Consider the following 9,058-nt stretch of genomic DNA (forward strand, 5'->3'; position numbering starts at 1 on the left):
TACCCACTAGATACCAGTAGCAACCCACTCACTCCCCACCCACTTATGACAACTGAAAAATTATTTCCAGACACTGCTATAACTACCTCCAGCTGACAACCACAGTCTGACAGTTGTTGGGTTTGTGTCTTTTCTTCCATGCTGAATTCTAGGAAATGATTCTATTCTCTTCTGCATCGGTCAGTGCCAAAACATGTGTGCCTGTGTGTATTACTCAGTTGCATCCAACTCTTTGTGACCTCCATGGACCGTAGCCCATCAGGCTCCTCTGTCCATGGGATTCTCCGGGCAAGAATACAGGAATGGGTAGCTTTCCCTTGTCCAGAGGATCTTCTGACCCAGGGATAGAACCCGGGTCTCCTGCATGGCAGGCAGATTCTTTACCATCTGAGCCACCAGGGAAGCCCAGAGCATAGCAGTCACTTAGAGATTGTCTACTGATTGAACAGGCTTCACAGGTAAATAATGCGCCTGACAATTAAAGAGACGTAAGAGACTTGGGTTCAATTCCTGGGTCGGGAAGATCCCCTGGAGAAGGGCATGGCATCCCACTCCAGTATTCTTGCCCTGGAGAATCCTATGGACAGAGGAGCCTGGTGGGCTATGGGCCATAGCGTCGCAAAGAGTCGGATACGACTGTAGCGACTTAGCGCATAAGCACGCACTTAATGAACAAGTGAAGTGACTCAGAAGACCCCAGGAAATGGAGTCTGGCTCTCAAGAGCCACTGGCTGCAATCCCAACTGTGACCACTAGAGAGCGGGAAAGGCCTGCTGAAAGCGCAGCGCTGGCGCTGGGAAAGGCCGAGAACCCAGCGCCTGGAACTGATCCGCCTCACTCTGAAGGCTGTGGTGACATGCGCTGGTTCCTTCTCTGCTCCCTGCCCTGTAGATAGCCCTGCTCGCAGGGCTCCGTCCTCAGACCTGTGCTCTTTCCTATCTATTCTCCTCCTCCCTGGGCCTTCTCCTCCAGTGTCACCATTTAAAACAGCTGATAACTCTCAAATTTACATCTCTAGTCCCGACATCTCCTTAAATTCAGGCTGCATTCCAGTTTCCTCCTTGAACCTATAGTTAGAGATCAAACCTATAGTCAGAAACCAAATATTCCCCCCCTCCACACACACACACTAACCCCCACTCTTCCTGCATCTCAATCAATGGTAACTACATCCTTCTCATTGCTCTGGCCAAAACCCTTGGAGTCACTTTATCCTCCCCATTTGACACTCAGCCTGACAGCAAATACTGTTGCTTCTACCTTCAAAATACCACCCGTCACCATCCGAGCCCTCCTGGCCATCTCAGACGTAACACCTGCCACGGCCACCACCGTCATCTGTCACCTGGCCCTCCTGGCGGGTCCCTGACCCACCCAGGGCCCTACAAGCTCTTCTCTACGGCAGCCAGGGCAGCCCATCCAAACCCTGAGGAGTCAGGACGTGTCCATCCATATTCTGCATCTCCACTGCCCCCTCCGTAGCCACCCCGGTCTCCTGGCTTTGTTCCTGGCGTCTGGTTGCCTGGCACCCTCTCCACATCTCCCGCCCACGTGGCTCCCTCAGGTCACACCTCCCATAGAGCCCAGGGAAACCTTGTAGTTTGGAGCAGAGAAAGGTTTATTGCAAGGCCATGCAAGGAGATGGGTGGGTTCCTGCCCTAAACAGCCCCGAGCTCCCCCAAGGGTTTAGGCAAAGCACTTTTAAAAGCCAAGTGAGACTGGAGGTCACGGGGTCTGTGATCAGCTTGAGCACAGTTCTGACTGGCAGACAGTGGGGTAGCAGGGCGTGTCCCAGGGGTTAGCATTATCAGTCCTCTGGCACCAAGAGGCCTGGGGCTATGTGCTCTCTCAACTGCAAGTGGTTGAGATCTTCCTTTTGTTGGAGGGGCTTCCCTTGTGGCTCAGCTGGTAAAGAATCTGTCTGCAATGCGGGATACTTGGGTTCGATCCCTGGATTGAAGAGCTCCTGGAGAAGGGAAAGGCTACACATTCCAGTGTTCTGACCTGGAGAATTCCATGGACTGTGTAGTCCATGGGATCACAAAGAGTCAGACGTGACTGAGCAAGTTTCACTTTCGTTGGAGTGGGGGAGGTTTTTTTACATCTGCAAAACAACTCAGGAAATGTGCATCGGTTACTACCATCTAGATACTTCCCGGAGGAGCTAAAGCAGAGGACGGGGAGAAGGCCCGTCCCCAGAAGGCCCCACGGGTCCTGCTCCGTTTGGTGGCTGCACTCTCACACGCTGTACGGTTTACTTAGTTTCTTGTTATTTGCCTTTTTGTTGTGGTTGTTCCCCGATTGTGTCCCCCCTGGAGTCATAGTCAGGGTCCACATTGTGTCCCCAGGACGGGTGTATGACTAGGGCTCCTGTGCAATGACGAGTGGGTGGGGCGTGAGCGGGTGAATCTCCCATAAAAGAGCCTCAGCTTGATCTCAGGGGGCCTCAGCCTGCAGCAGCTTGAAGCAGGGCTTCGGTTCCCCAGCCAGTGATCAAGGCTGGGTCACGGCGGTGAGAGCACCAAATCCTAGCCACGAGGCCAGGGGTCAGTGACAAGGGCCCGGCTTTTCAGCTTTGCAGAAAGGAATTCCACAAAGATGCAAAGTACTGAAGCAAATAAAGTATTTATTAGGAGAAAAAAAGGGTACAGTATGTGTGGATAGAAAGATGGGCAGGCTCAGAGAGAGAGAGTCAGAGTCACACCCGCATGGCAGTTTGAATTACATTTATGGGGCGTTTCATCTGGTTTTCCTTTGGCTCATCATTTGATTTGCCTGGTTCCCGGTCTATATTTGATGCATCTGAGGATCCTCCCATGTCTGCACACGCATCTCTTAGCCAAGATGGATCCTACCACAAAGGCCTATGGGTAGATCATCCCTTGACATCACTACCCTTTGACCTCCAAGGAACTTTTTTGTGCATGTGTGGTCAGGGAGGTCTCCTCACAATGAGAATGAGAGCGATGTGGCCTGGGCAGGGCCCAGCTTCCTGCCTTAACTGTCCTGCTATTCTGGTCTTGGAGTTTCAGTTCACAGGGAATGAATCTCCAATTGTTTTACCCTGGCAGGGCGGTGGAGGGGGCATCTATCTACCTCCTGCCTCAAGCCGACCAAGGAGATATCCATTCTCAGCTCAGGGGGCTTCCTGAGAGGATGATCATCCACTGAAAAGGGGCCTTGTTCATAACAGAGCGTAGAATTTTCCAGAAGTTTTGGCAAAGCAGAGGTCGAGAGACTATTATTTTTGGACGCCTCTGGGTGTTAAGAGAACAACTCTGGAGTCTGAGAAGCAAGACTCAATCCTCAGCTTTTCCTCTGACCACCTGCAGGCTGCAGGCTAGTGCGTGAACATCTCCACGCCCCAGTCTCACAACAGTCATGATAGCAGCCTGGCAGGGCTGTCGTGAGGATTAAAGGAGTCAATGCATGTAAAGCGCACGGAACAGTGATTGACACATAGGAAGTAACTCCTGGGTGGCTTAGTGGTAAAGAATCTACCTGCCAAAGGCGGGTTCAATCCCTGGGTTGGGAAGATGCCCTGGAGAAGGATATAACCCACCTCCGTTTTCTTGCCTGGGACAGCCCATGGACAGCGGAGCCTGGCGAGCGGCAGTCCATGGGGCCGCAAAGAGCTGGACTTGACTCAGTGATTAAACAGTAACGACAACAAAGCACTGTGTAAGAGGCCTCTGTTGCTGGTGTTCTGTGCGTCACACATCTGTCTGAGGCTTATAGCGGCCCTGCAGGGTAAGGGAAACAAACCATCAGCCCATTCTGCAGATCAGAATCTTGAGCCTTGGAGGCCATCAGTTGCTTTCTCAAGACCTCAAAGCCAGTATCCCAACACATTTCTGACTCCATCGCTCTCAGGAGGGGGTGGCTGGCCAAACACTGTGCCCTGAATTCAGCCCTGAGCCCTTCCTTCCGCTTGGCCTGCCTCCCTCCCTGGTTTCTGTGGCCACCGCTGTGGGGCATCCCAGCATCTTACAGTCTCTGCTTTGAAGCTCTGGCCCAAGGGAAACATTAACTCTTTTGGGCTCCATTAGCAGCTCCAAGTCAGGCTGGCATCTCAAAGAGCACTTTGCTAAACATCAGAGCAGTTGGGGTCGTCAGGTGGGGGTTCCTGTTCCCAGGCTGATTCCCTACCCGCTCCGTCCCTGGGGGAGGAGACGACCAGACCACTGGTGCCAGCACAGCGAACAGAGGACCCACCTGCCAGCTGAACCCACTTCCTAGCCCTCCCTGAGGATTCGGATTCAGTGGGACCAAGATGGGCCTGGAATCTGCATTTTAATAAGCTCTTGAGGGAAGGCTGGCATGCTGCAATCCATGGGGTCTCAAAGAGTCGGACACGACTGAGCAACAAAAGGGGATTTTTGCCTGAGGGTACTTTGAAAACCACTGGCACTGATCTGAAGACGGGGACTCTGGAGTCAGACTGCCTGGGTTCAGAGGCCAGCTGTGGCCCTGGACAGGTTTCTCAGCCTCTCTTTGCCTCGATTTCCTTGTCTGTGAAATGTGGGCCATAGAAGTTTCTAGCCGGCGGGGTCCCACGAGATAATGCATGTGAAGTGTTGATACAATGGCACTCAGTGCACAAGTTATAATTACTACTGTCCGAATTGTTGCCTCGGGTTTCTCTAACAAAGGGAACATTCCAGATTCTCAGATTCCCTTGGACCCAAAACTCAATGCAGTGGGATTCACAAGTCCCTGGGGCCAGGCAGACTCGGGGACCCAGCACAGTAAGGGTACAGCCTCTCCCTCTAGAGGGAGAGATGACACGGGTTATCACCCTGGTGGTGTCTCCCCGAACCACGTGGATGCCCCTTCCCCTCCTCCTTCCCCAACCTCCACCCCCCTCTCCTCCGTCCCCAACCCCAACCAGAACTGCACACCTGGGAGGAAGGTGGCCGTCTTGGACACCCTGGCCCTGCATTGAGTTTCGAAGCCACACAGAGGTGCCCAAGGCCAGCAATAGACCCACAGCCCAGAGGGAAGGGGGCAGGTGGACGGTCCTGGGGTCTTCTCGGGGCCTCGGGGAGCCATCTGCCTATGGCCTGTGGCTGCAAGCTGACTGACCTCCACGTGTGCCTTGCAGTCCGACCTCCTTTCCCGGGAGATGAGCCCCTTTCAGGAAACCAGGTTCTTAGGCCTAAGAAAATGCAGGGCCCCACTTCAAGCCTGTGTGGCTCTGTGGTACAAAGCATCAGTGGAATTACACCCAGTGTCTTGTAATAACCTCTAATGGAAAATAATCTGCAAAAATCCTGGATCACTAGGCCGTGCACCTGAACCTAACCCAATCAACTATAATTTTAAAAAATAAAGAAAATCCAGCAATGAACCAACTTTCCAACCAGCCAGGGAGAAGTACCCCCCCAGGACTTCCTGCTTTCTGACCTCAGCCCTCCTGACCCTCCCCTTCCCATCCGTCCTCCCCTACAGGAAGTAGACGTGAAATGAAAGTCGCTCAGTGTCTAACTCTTTATGACCCCATGGACTCTAGCCCCCCAGGCAGCTCAGTCCATGGGATTCTCCAGGCAAGAATACTGGAGTGGGTGGCCATGCCCTCCTTCAGGGGATCTTCCCGACCCAGGATCAAATCCGCATCTCCTGCGTTGCCTGCAGATTCTTTACCATCTGAGCCACCAGGGAAGAGAAAGGGGAGGTAACCACGTATTTGGGGAGCGAGGCGCTGGGGCGGGCTGGGCTTAGAGGATGAGACAAGAAGGAAGCACAGTCCTTGATCGTGGGCGGGGCAGGACCCCCACCCCTCCACACCCCCCTGTCTGCACTCAGCCTCCAGAACGCCTCCATGCCCACTCACAGGGCTCCTCTCTCTCGCACTTGCCCGGGCCCTCACTGTCTGTGCCCTTCCCCTGATGGGAGACCTTCCACAATAACCCTCTCCTCCCAGCCGGTCTGGTTCCCACTTGTCTCCCAGGATTCTGCCTGCGGTCTCAGCCTTCAAAGCCTACCCTGACCTCCCCCTCCCCAGTCTGACTGGCGTCTCCTGAGACTCCTCAGCTCCACGACACTCTCCCTGGGGATCACAACCGCCCTTTGCAGGACCACGCCACTCAGTCTGACCTCCCGCAGGGATCTGAAAGGCTGTCCTTGGCCACCGCTCTCCCCAGCACACCCCATGCAGCCCAGAACCAGAGCTGCCAGCAAGAGTCAATGGAAGGAAGGACTTCCAGGAGTCCCCACTGGAGGACAGACCACCTGGCCTCTCAACGACCCCTGGGTTCCACCCCTTCCCTGTCCACACACACACACCCCAGGCCAGAGTCCTTCTGTGGCACGGGACAAGCCCCCAGGGCCAAAGCTGCCGGCACCACCTCCCACAGGAGCAAGCTCATGGGCGTGTCTGTGTGGGGTCTGAGCCATCCCTAGCAGGTGGGGTCGCCAGAGAAGCTGGGAACAGCTGGATGACAGAGGGGCGGTCAGGAGCGCAAAGTGCCCAGTCAAAATGGCCCGTCAGCGGAGCTGCAGCCAGCAGGGCCTGGAGACATCAAACCTGCCAGCTAAAACGCCCCATGAATATTTAACAGCCGTCAATATTTAATTAGTGCAGACAGATTAACTCGGAAATCACACACACTTGGGCTGGAGGGAGGGGGAGCATTGGAAGCAGGGGATGGGCTCGAGGGAGAGGCCGTGTTTATTGCATGGGGTCCGAAAGGCTGCCCACCTTCCCTCCCCGCCGACCCCAGCCACCTCCCGCCCCGGCAGGAAGCAAGCGCCACTGAGAAAAATCCTAGGGAAAGGGACACCGGGAGAAGCCCAGGGGAAAGACAAGGTTTGGGTAAGGTGGGGTGAGGGCAGTGCTGGGCACCCCCGTGTCAGCAGCCGCCTGGACCCCAGCCCGACTTCCCAGGAGCAGGTGTCAGCGTGTAATTACCTCTGTGCCGCTGGCTTTCCTAGATTATGCTGTTGTTTATTGCATCTGCAACGCTACCCTGAGTCTTTTATCCCCTTTGAGTTTCTTTGAGTTTTATCATCTCTTGTGCCACTTTTTTATTTAATAGAGTTTCCCTGAACTTCATCATCTGGTAATAAATTGCTGTCATTGATGTCTTTTTTTTTTTTTTTCGTATAAACATTTGGTCAGGGACTTGTAAAATGCCACAATCAAACCTGCACTCAGGCTGCCTGTCTATGCTAAGGGTAACAGCCCCAGCACAAAGAGGGCTTGTGTTCCACCAACGAACAAGCTTGCTTCGCTCCTTTCTGCATTGAGCATCCTTCCCTTCTTTTTCCTCCCCCAAGACTTCACTCAGAGACTTCACTCCCTGCCCAAAGGAAGCGTTCCTTGACATCATATTTTGTGATCATCTTTTTACCTCCCCCATGCCGAGCTCCTCAAAAACAGTAACCCAAACTTATAAACACATCACACCAAATTTGAGAATGGACATGTTGTGAGTGCTTAATGATTTTTATTTTTAATAAATTGAGGGGGAAAAGAGATTTTTAAATAGGAACTAGAGTTGTCCAAGCACATGGTGTTGATACCTTGTCTATCAGTTAGTTATGAGGCGTAACAAACAACCACAAAAATCTCAGTGGTATATGATAATGAATATCTATTCTCAAAGATATTCAGGTCAGTGGAAACTTAGCTGGACTCAGTTCAGCCAGGAAATTCTGCTTCAAACCATGGTGGACTTCCCTGGTAGCTCAGCTGCTAAAGAATCCACCTGCAATGCAGGAGACCCTGGTTCAATTCCTGGGTCAGGAAGATCCCCTGGAGAAGGGATAGGCAACTGTCTCCAGTATTCTTGCCTGGAGAATTCCATGGACAGAGGAGCCTGGCACGGTACAGTCCAGGTGGTCGTAAAGAGTTGTGCAAAACTGAGTGAATTTCAGTTTCACTTTCGTGGTGGCCAGGATAGCTCTGCTTCTTCATGATGGGCTGGAGCTGGCTGGGGAGGTTCTACTTTAGCTGTGTCTCATCCACCCTCGGTGAGCAGGATGGGTGTGGCATGGTCATCTCATGGCAGAGCAGATGTACAAGGGAAGATGCCCACCCACACAGCACATTCCAAGTCCCTGCTTTTTCCATGTTGCTAACATTTTACTGACCAGAGCAAGGCACATGGGCAAGCCCAATGCCCAGAGGAAGGAAAGTCAACTCCACATGGGAGGAAACTGTGGCAAGGGTTAGATGAAGCAGGTAAGGACTTTGAGCCAGGGTTTGAATCGATCACAGGTGGGTTCCCACCACACCATGCACAAGACCCCTCAGCGACAGGCCCCCAGTGGGACAAGAGGGGTCATATGGGCTACTCCCTCTTGTCCTCATCCCTACCCTTTACCCCCTGCCCCCGGGGCAACAGGGTTAACAAAACAGCAACAGATGTTAGATTAAAGAAACCACTGACATGAGCCGCCAAAAGCTGAGAGAAGGGGACAGAGCCGAAGCTGAGAATCAAAGTCAAGGTCAGTCCCGTAAGACAAAGCAAAGAAGTCAATGGTGAGGCCAAATTATGGACTTGGGCCAAGAAGAGCAGAAAACACTTGAGCCTTGGACTTCAAGTCAGCTCCAGCTCCTGGCTCCACCTCGAGCAAATCCTTGCCTGCTCTCTGGCCTCAGTTCCCTGGGTGTTATAAGGCCTTTGGACGCTGGGATCCCACACACCGCTGAGGACACTGACATCCTGTGGCCTCAGGCCCATCATTCCTCAAACTCTGCCCCACTTCTTTCTCTTCAACACACAAGGTCTGAGATCCTCCCTAAACATCTCAAAGTTACAACCAGACAGTCCCCTGTCTATGTTGTCAGAATCCCCAGGCTTCAGGACAAAGAACAGGCACTCGAAGTAGGTCACTGGCAGGTGGGTGCCTTTCTGTCTGATGCGTAGAATCCAATCTTGAAAGTTAGACTAAGCAGCTGGTAGAACAGAAAGGAACCCTCTTGGGAGTCAGAGAAACATGGGCTTGAAGTCTACCACCTATGTGTGTAGCTGAGTAATCTTGGAGGGACACATAAGCTCTCTGAGCCTCAGTTTCCCCAGCCTGTGAAATGGGCTGGTCATAGAAGCACTCA

This window comes from Bison bison, unplaced genomic scaffold (assembly GCF_000754665.1).
Source record: "Bison bison bison isolate TAMUID 2011002044 unplaced genomic scaffold, Bison_UMD1.0 scf7180017864472, whole genome shotgun sequence".
NCBI classification, from domain to species: domain Eukaryota; kingdom Metazoa; phylum Chordata; class Mammalia; order Artiodactyla; family Bovidae; genus Bison; species Bison bison.